The sequence below is a fragment of the Cynocephalus volans genome, chromosome 10 (assembly GCF_027409185.1).
Source record: "Cynocephalus volans isolate mCynVol1 chromosome 10, mCynVol1.pri, whole genome shotgun sequence".
In the NCBI taxonomy this organism is placed as follows: Eukaryota; Metazoa; Chordata; class Mammalia; order Dermoptera; family Cynocephalidae; genus Cynocephalus; species Cynocephalus volans.
The window spans coordinates 106,972,676-106,981,116 of NC_084469.1; the positions used below are offsets into that span (position 1 = coordinate 106,972,676).

The 8,441-nt window shown below is 36.4% G+C and overlaps 1 pseudogene; it reads left to right on the plus strand.

Moving 5' to 3' along the window:
- Positions 1–7,168: 7,168 nt before the first annotated feature.
- On the plus strand, positions 7,169–7,956 carry LOC134387638 (olfactory receptor 7C2-like; annotated as a pseudogene).
- The last annotated feature ends 485 nt before the right edge of the window (positions 7,957–8,441 follow it).

Genomic DNA, 8,441 nt, shown 5'->3' on the forward strand with positions numbered 1-8,441 from the left:
AATTCTAAGGAGACTGAATGAAATACAAGAAAACACAGCTAGACATCATGACGAAATGAGGAAAAGTATACAGGATATGAAAAAAGAAAAGTACAAAGAAATCAATGTCCTGAAAAAAAATGTAGCAGAACTTGCTGAACTGAAGAAGTTATTCAGAGAAATAAAAAACACAATGGAGAGTTAAACCAGCAGGCTTGTCAAAGTTGAAGAGAGAACCTCTGAACTTGAAGATGGGCTGTTTGAAATAACACAAGCAGACAAAAAGAAAGAAAAAAGAATCAAGGACATGGAAGAAAATCTGAGAGAGATATCAGACAACCTTAAGCGCTCAAATATCCGAATCATGGGTATTCCAGAAGGGGAGGAAAATGGAGATTCCATTGAAAACATATTCAACAAAATAGTGGCAGAAAACTTCCCAGGTTTAGGAAAAGTCAGAGATCTTCAGATCCAGGAAGCTCAACGATCTCCAAATGTATTCAACCCAAAAAGGCCTTCTCCAAGACATGTCATAGTCAAATTGGCAAAACTCAGAGACAAAGAGAGAATCTTAAAAGCTGCAAGAGAGAAGCATCAAACCACCTATAAGGGAGCCCCAATCAGGCTAACATCAGACTTTTCATCACAAACCCTAAAAGCTAGAAAAGAATGGGATGATATTTTCAAAATACTAAAAGACAAAGATTGCCAGCCAAGAATACTTTACCCTGCAAAGCTATCCTTCCGAAATGAAGGGCAAATAGTATATTTCTCAGACAAACAAAAACTGCGGGAGTTCACTACCACACGACCACCCTTACAAGAAATCCTCAAGGGAGTACTGGGTTTGGATCCTGAAAAATAACTACCACTGCACTAAAAAGCCAAGAAAAATCAAAACCCACTAGTATAATAAAAATGGCATTCATGAAGAGAAAACAAGCAAACAAAAACACGATCTACAACCTAAGGAACCAAAAAACACAGAAACCAATCAGTAAATCAGAAAGCAAGGAAGAAAAGAGACCTAAGACAACCAAACAACCAACGAAATGCTAGGAATAAATCAACACTTTTCAATAACAACTCTTAATGTAAAAGGCTTAAATTCCCCAATCAAAAGACACAGACTGGCTGACTGGATCAAAAAGGAGGCCCCAACTATATGCTGCCTACAAGAGACCCACCTCACCCATAAAGATTCACACAGACTAAGAGTGAAAGGATGGAAAAAGATTTACCATGCAAACAGAAAAGAAAAACGAGCTCGAGTAGCTATTCTCATATCTGACAAAATAGACTTTAAACTAAAAACCATAAAATGAGACAATGAGGGACACTACTTAATGATAAAAGGACTGATCCATCAAGAAGACATAACAATCATAAATATGTACGCACCCAATGTTGGAGCAGCCAGATTTATAAAACAAACTCTATTAGTCCTAAAGAAGGAAATAGACACTAATACCATAATAGCAGGGGACCAGAACACCCCACTGTCAATATTAGACAGATCATCTAGGAAAAGAATCAGTAGAGAAACACAAGATCTAAACAAGACTCTAGACCAATTGGAATTGGCAGATATCTAGAGAACATTCCAACCAACAACCTCAGAATATTCATTCTTCTCATCAGCACATGGATCATTCTCCAGGATAGATCACATATTAGGTCACAAATCAAGTCTCAATAAATTCAAAAAAATTGGAATTATCCCATGTATCTTCTCAGACCACAATGGATTAAAACTAGAAATTAATAACAAATGAAACTCTGGAAGCTATACAAACACATGGAAATTAAACAGCATTCTACTTAATGACATATGGGTCCAAGAAGAAATCAAGCAGGAAATCAAAAAATTTATTGAAACTAATGAAAACAATGATACATCATACCAAAACCTGTGGGATACTGCAAAAGCAGTATTGAGGGGAAAATTTATTACATTAAACGCTCACTTCAGAAGAATGGAAAGTTGGCAAGTGAACAACCTAACACCTCACCTTAAAGAACTAGAAAAACAAGAACAATCCAATACTAAAGTTAGCAGACAGAAAGAAATCATTAAGATCAGAGCAGAACTGAATGAAATTGAAAACCAAAAAACAATTCAAAAGATCAATGAATCAAAAAGTTGGTTTTTTGAAAAGATAAATAAAATCGACAAACCATTAACATGGCTAACAAAATAAAGAAGAGAGAAGACTCAAATAACAAATATTAGAAATGAAAAAGGCGATATTACAACTGATTCATCTGAAATACAAGGAATCATTTGAGACTACTGTAAACAACTATACGCCAACAAATTTGAAAGTCTGGAGGAAATGGATAAATTTCTGGACACACACAAGCTCCCAAAACTGAACCATGAAGACATGGAAAATTTGAACAGACCAATAACAATAAAGGATATTGAAGCTGTTATCAGAAGGCTCCCAACAAAGAAAAGCCCAGGACCAGATGGATTCACAGCAGAATTTTACCAAACATTCAAAGAGGAATTGATACCGATTCTTTACAAACTATTCCGAAAGATTGAAACGGACGCAAATCTCCCAAACTCATTCTATAAAGCAAACATCATCCTGATACCAAAACCAGGTAAAGATATAACCAAAAAAGAATACTACAGGCCGATATCCTTGATGAATATAGAATGCAAAAATCCTCACTAAAATACTAGCGAACAGAATACAGCAACACATACGTAAAATTATTCATCACGATCAAGTGGGATTCATTCCAGGGATGCAAGGTTGGTTCAACATATGCAAATCAAAAAATGTGATACACCATATTAATAAACTCAAACACAAGGACCATATGATCATCTGTATAGATGCTGAAAAAGCATTTGATAAAGTTCAGCACTCATTCTTGACAAAGACCCTCTATAAGTTAGGTATAGAGGGAAAGTATCTCAACATAATTAAAGCCATATATACCAAAACCACTGCCAATATCATCCTGAATGGGGAAAAGCTGAAAGCTTTTCCTTTAAGAACAGGAACCAGACAAGGATGCCCGCTCTCACCACGCCTATTCAACATAGTGTTGGAAGTACTAGCCAGAGTAATCAGAGAAGAGAAGGAAATAAAGGGCATCCAGATTGGAAAAGATGAAGTCAAACTGTCCCTGTTTGCAGATGACATGATCCTATATATCGAACAGCCCAAAACCTCTACAAAAAAACTGCTGGAATTAATAAATGATTTCAGCACAGTAGCAGGATACAAAATCAACACACAAAAATCAGTAGCATTTCTTTTCTCCAATAGTGAACATGCAGAACGAGAAATCAAGAAAGCCTGCCCATTTACAATAGCTACCAAAAAAAATAAAATACTTAGGAATTGAGTTAACCAAAGAGGTGTAAAATCTCTATAATGAGAATTACAAGCTACTGCTGAGAGAAATTAGAGAGGATACAAGAAGATGGAAAGATATCCCATGCTCTTGGATTGGAAGAATCAACATAGTGAAAATGTCCATACTACCCAAAGTGATATACAAATTCAATGCAATCCCCATCAAAATTCCAAAGACATTTTTCTCAGAAATGGAAAAAACTATCCAGTCATTTATATGGAACAATAAAAGACCACGCATAGCCAAAGCAATGCTGAGCAAAAAAAAATAAAGCTGGAGGCATAACACTAGCAGACTTTAAGCTATACTACAAAGCTATAATAACCAAAACAGTATGGTACTGGCATAAAAACAGACACACTGACCAATGGAATAGAATAGAGAATCCAGAAATCAACCCACACACTTACTGCCATCTGATCTTTGACAAAGGCACCAAGCCTATTCACTGGGATAGGGACTGCCTCTTCAGCAAATGGTGCTGGGATAACTGGATATCCATATGCAGGAGAATGAAACTAGATCCATACCTCTCACCGAATACTAAAATCAACTCAAAATGGATTAAGGATTTAAATATACACCCTGAAACAATAAAACTTCTTAAAGAAAACATAGGAGAAACACTTCAGGAAAGAGGACTCGACACAGACTTCATGAACACGACCCCAAAAGCATGGGCAACCAAAGGAAAAATAAACAAATGGGATTATATCAAACTAAAAAGCTTCTGCACAGCAAAAGAAACAATTAACAGAGTTAAAAGACAACCAACAGAGTGGGAGAAAATATTTGCAAAATATACATCTGACAAAGGATTAATATCCAGAATATATAAGGAACTCAAACAACTTTACAAGAAGAAAACAAGCAACCCAATTAAAAACATGGGCCAAAGAGCTAAGTAGGCATTTCTCTAAGGAAGATATACAAATGGCCAACAGACATATGAAAAAATGCTCAACATCACTCAGCATCCGGGAAATGCAAATCAAAACCACACTGAGATACCACCTAACCCCAGTTAGGATGGCTAAAATCCAAAAGACTCTGAACAATAAATGCTGACGAGGTTGCGGAGAAAAAGGAACTCTCATACATTGTTGGTGGGACTGCAAAATGGTGCAGCCTCTATGGAAAATGGTATGGAGGTTCCTCAAACAACTGCAGATAGATCTACCATACGACCCAGCTATTCCACTGTTGGGAATATACCCAGAGGAATGGAAATCATCAATTCGAAGGTATACCTGTTCCCCAATGTTCATCGCAGCACTCTTTACAATAGCCAAGAGTTGGAACCAGCCCAAATGTCCATCATCAGATGGGTGGATACGGAAAATGTGGTACATCTACACAAATGGAATACTACTCAGCTATAAAAACGAATGAAATACTGCCATTTGCAACAACATGGATGGACCTTGAGAGAATTATATTAAGTGAAACACGTCAGGCACAGAAAGAGAAATACCACATGTTCTCACTTATTGGTGGGAGCTATAAATTAATATATAAATTCACACACACACACACACACACACACACACACAAACGGGGGGGGGAAGAAGATATAACAACCACAATTACTTGAAGTTGATACGACAAGCAAACAAAAAGGACATTGTTGCGGGGGAGGGGAGGAGGGAGAAGGGAGGGAGGTTTTGGTGATGGGGAGCAATAATCAGCCACAATGTATATCGGGAAAATAAAATTAAAAAAAAAAAGAAATTAAGCTGAAAAACAAATAAACAAAAACCAATGCTGGTGACAAAAATAAATAAATAAATAAATAAAAATATAAAATAAACAAAAAAAATATTAAAAGGTATTATTTAAAAATAAAATTAACTCAATGAATACAATTGAGCATGTATCCTGAGACCTTGATAAATTCACTTATTAATTCTCATAGATTACCTGTATACTCTTGAATTTTCTGTTTAGACAATGATGTCATCTGTGAATAATGACATTTTTGTCATTTCCTCTTCAATCCAACTATTTTTTTTCTTGCTTTATTGTTATAGCTAAAAACTTCAGTGCTATGTTAAATAAAAGTGATGATAGCAGCTATTTCCTCCCTTATTATAAAGCAGAAAGTTTTCAACATTTCTCCATTAAGAATGATACTTACTGAAAGTCTTTTTTAGTTACTCTTATTAAATTATGGAAGTTCCCTTCTATTTCTAATAAGCCAGTATTTCTTTATTATCATGAATGTGTTAAATTTTACCAAACACTTTCTGCTGTATCTGTTAATATAGTCACATTATTTTCACATTTGTTCTATTAAAGTGGTAAATTACATTGTGTGGTTTTTTTTTCAAACATTGAACCGATATTGAATTATTTGAATAAACTCCACTTGCCTGTTATGTAAAAAAATAAATAAATAAATAAAAATAAAATACTATTCACAAGAAATGAGTGTATTCTATATTTTTAAAACCTGCAGGAAACTTTACTCATATATGACTGAAATATCCAGAGGATAATTCCTGTTATTTTAATGGGAATCCGAAAAGAATAAATATGTCCATTTTTTTCCAAATTAGTTTATAACTTTAATGAAATCTTCAATAAAATTATGATGCTATTTTTCACGTAATGAGGATAGATGATTCTATAGCTCACCTGTGACAAAAAATGGAAGGAGGAGTAATATTATGAAAGATAAAATTAATAATAGATGACTTTCTCTTCTCAAATTTTATGTTATGTGGATAGAAAATTAAACATATAGAACAAAAGATTTGACAGCCTACTTGCAATTACGACACAGATAATCAATTACAAGAATGTGAATAAGGAAATACTGTAATTTTTAATAACTGAGAGAGGCTATTTACACATAATCCTAAAAGAAAAAATATAAAAATAAATTAATCCAAACGTTATTTTTTCTTAAAAATCTTAGAAAAAAAAATGCAACTTTTAAATAGCCATTTCCATTGGGTGGAATAATTTAATCTGATAAAGAATCAGAAAATGAAAATGTACATAAGATTCACTGCTATATTTAAAAACTCTAGGATTTCGACATTGACAATGGTGATTCATAATAAGACTGGTGATTAATCATTTTTAGTAGAAGCAGCATGGAAGGTCCAGAGATTTAACTAATCTACATTGCAGAGACTCAGCACTATAACAAAAAGAGCCTTCCAATGATTGAAAAACTCGGCCTAGAATTAGGGAATTTTCCTTCCACCATGCATTAGGCAGAAAGGGCAAGAGCTGCCCCCAGGGATGCTGTGGGAGGGAGCGCTGCTTAGGAATGTGGGCTGTGGTGTTCAAACTGTGTGTGCCTCAGAATTCCCGAGAGGGCTTGTTAAATCACAGAGTGCCAGCTGCACCCACCAGGGCCTGACGATTCACATTTCTAACAACTTCCCAGGTGATCTGATGTCCAGGGACTACAATTTGAGACCACTGACCTTGAAACAATCTTTCCAGGTAGTGATAGTAGCCACAACTTGTCCACGATAGAATCCAATGTTTAGCCAAAGTGGATGACTTCTTCAGTACCCTGGGTTTAAATAAAGGATATTGCTTTCATTCTAGAGAATGTTTATTTGGAGTGAATTTTGTGTTGCCTTTTTTCCCTCCCTCTGTGCAAACCCAGAAACCCCTTGGAAGAAGGAAACCAAACAGGAGATAAGAAGTTTCTCCTCCTGGGATTCACAGGGGACTCTGACCAGTAGTTCCTCTTCTTTGGCCTGTTCCTCTCCATGTAACTGGTCTCAGTACTCGGGAACCTGCTCATTATCCTGACCAGGATCTCAGACTCCCACCTGTGCTCCCCATGTACTTCTTCCTCTCCAACCTGTCCTTTCCTGACATCTGTTTCACCACCATCACCATTCCAAAGGTGCTGGTGAATGTACAGACACAGAGCAAAGTTATCAGTTTTTCAGGCTGCCTGAGCCAGATATATTTTTTCACTGTGTTTGGATGTCTGCACAGTTTAATCCTGACAGTGATGGACTACAACTGATTTGTGGCCCTCTGTCACCCTCTGCACTACATGGTCATCATGAACACCCGGCTCTGTGGGATGCTGGCTCTGGGGTCCTGGATCATGAGTGCCCTGGGCTCCCTGCTTGATACCTTGACCACTTGTAGGCTGTCCTGCACAAACATGGACATCCCAAGCTTTTTTTTTGTTTGTCATTCCCGAAGTCCTGGAGCTTGCCTGTTCTAACACACTCATCAATAACATAGTGACATACTTTATGTCCATTGTCCTAGGTGTTTTCTCTCTGTCTGGGATCCTTTTCTCTTACTCTCAGATTTTCTTCTACATCCTGAGAATTGCATCAGCCAGTGGCAAATGCAAAGCTTTTTCCACCTGTGGGTCTCATGTCTCAGTGATCTCCTTGTTCTACGGCACAAGCCTTGGGGTCTGCCTCAGTTCTGCAGCCACACTGTCCTCTAGGGCAAGTATGATGTCCTTGGTGATGTACACCATGGTCACGCCCATGCTGAACCCCCTTCATCTACAGTCTGAGGAACAGGGACATGAAAGGGACTCTGGGGAGACTCCTCAGCAAAGCTCTTTATGAAGAGCCATTGCAGGACTCTCATGAATAACATTATGTGCAATACTGAGGACCAGAAAGCCTGGCGGACCATCCAATATTTTGAATACATCTGCAAAGAAATTCTTTCTTTGCTTTTCCTTTGGGTTATTTCCTGCTTTAGCTATTGTTTATAAAGTTATATATTGGATCACACTTTTCACTTTCTAACCAGTAATTTTAACCTTTTATAAATAAAACCTGCCTTTTTCCCTATTATCTTCAGTAATAATTTTGGGTTTTTTAAGTAAATCAAATCTTACATGTTAACATAAATCATCAGAAGTAATGGGGAAAAGGATACTACATTAGAAATATTTCCTTGGTAACTCATTTACAAAGATGTTTTCTGAAGTTATGTGATCAAAATTAACTCAAAGATTCCCTTCCTTTTCATTCAGTTCACTTTTACTTCAGACACAATGAGTTCACTGAATATTTTTACTTTTACCCAATATGAATACTGGGATTTCAGAACTATATCTCATCCATCTTTGC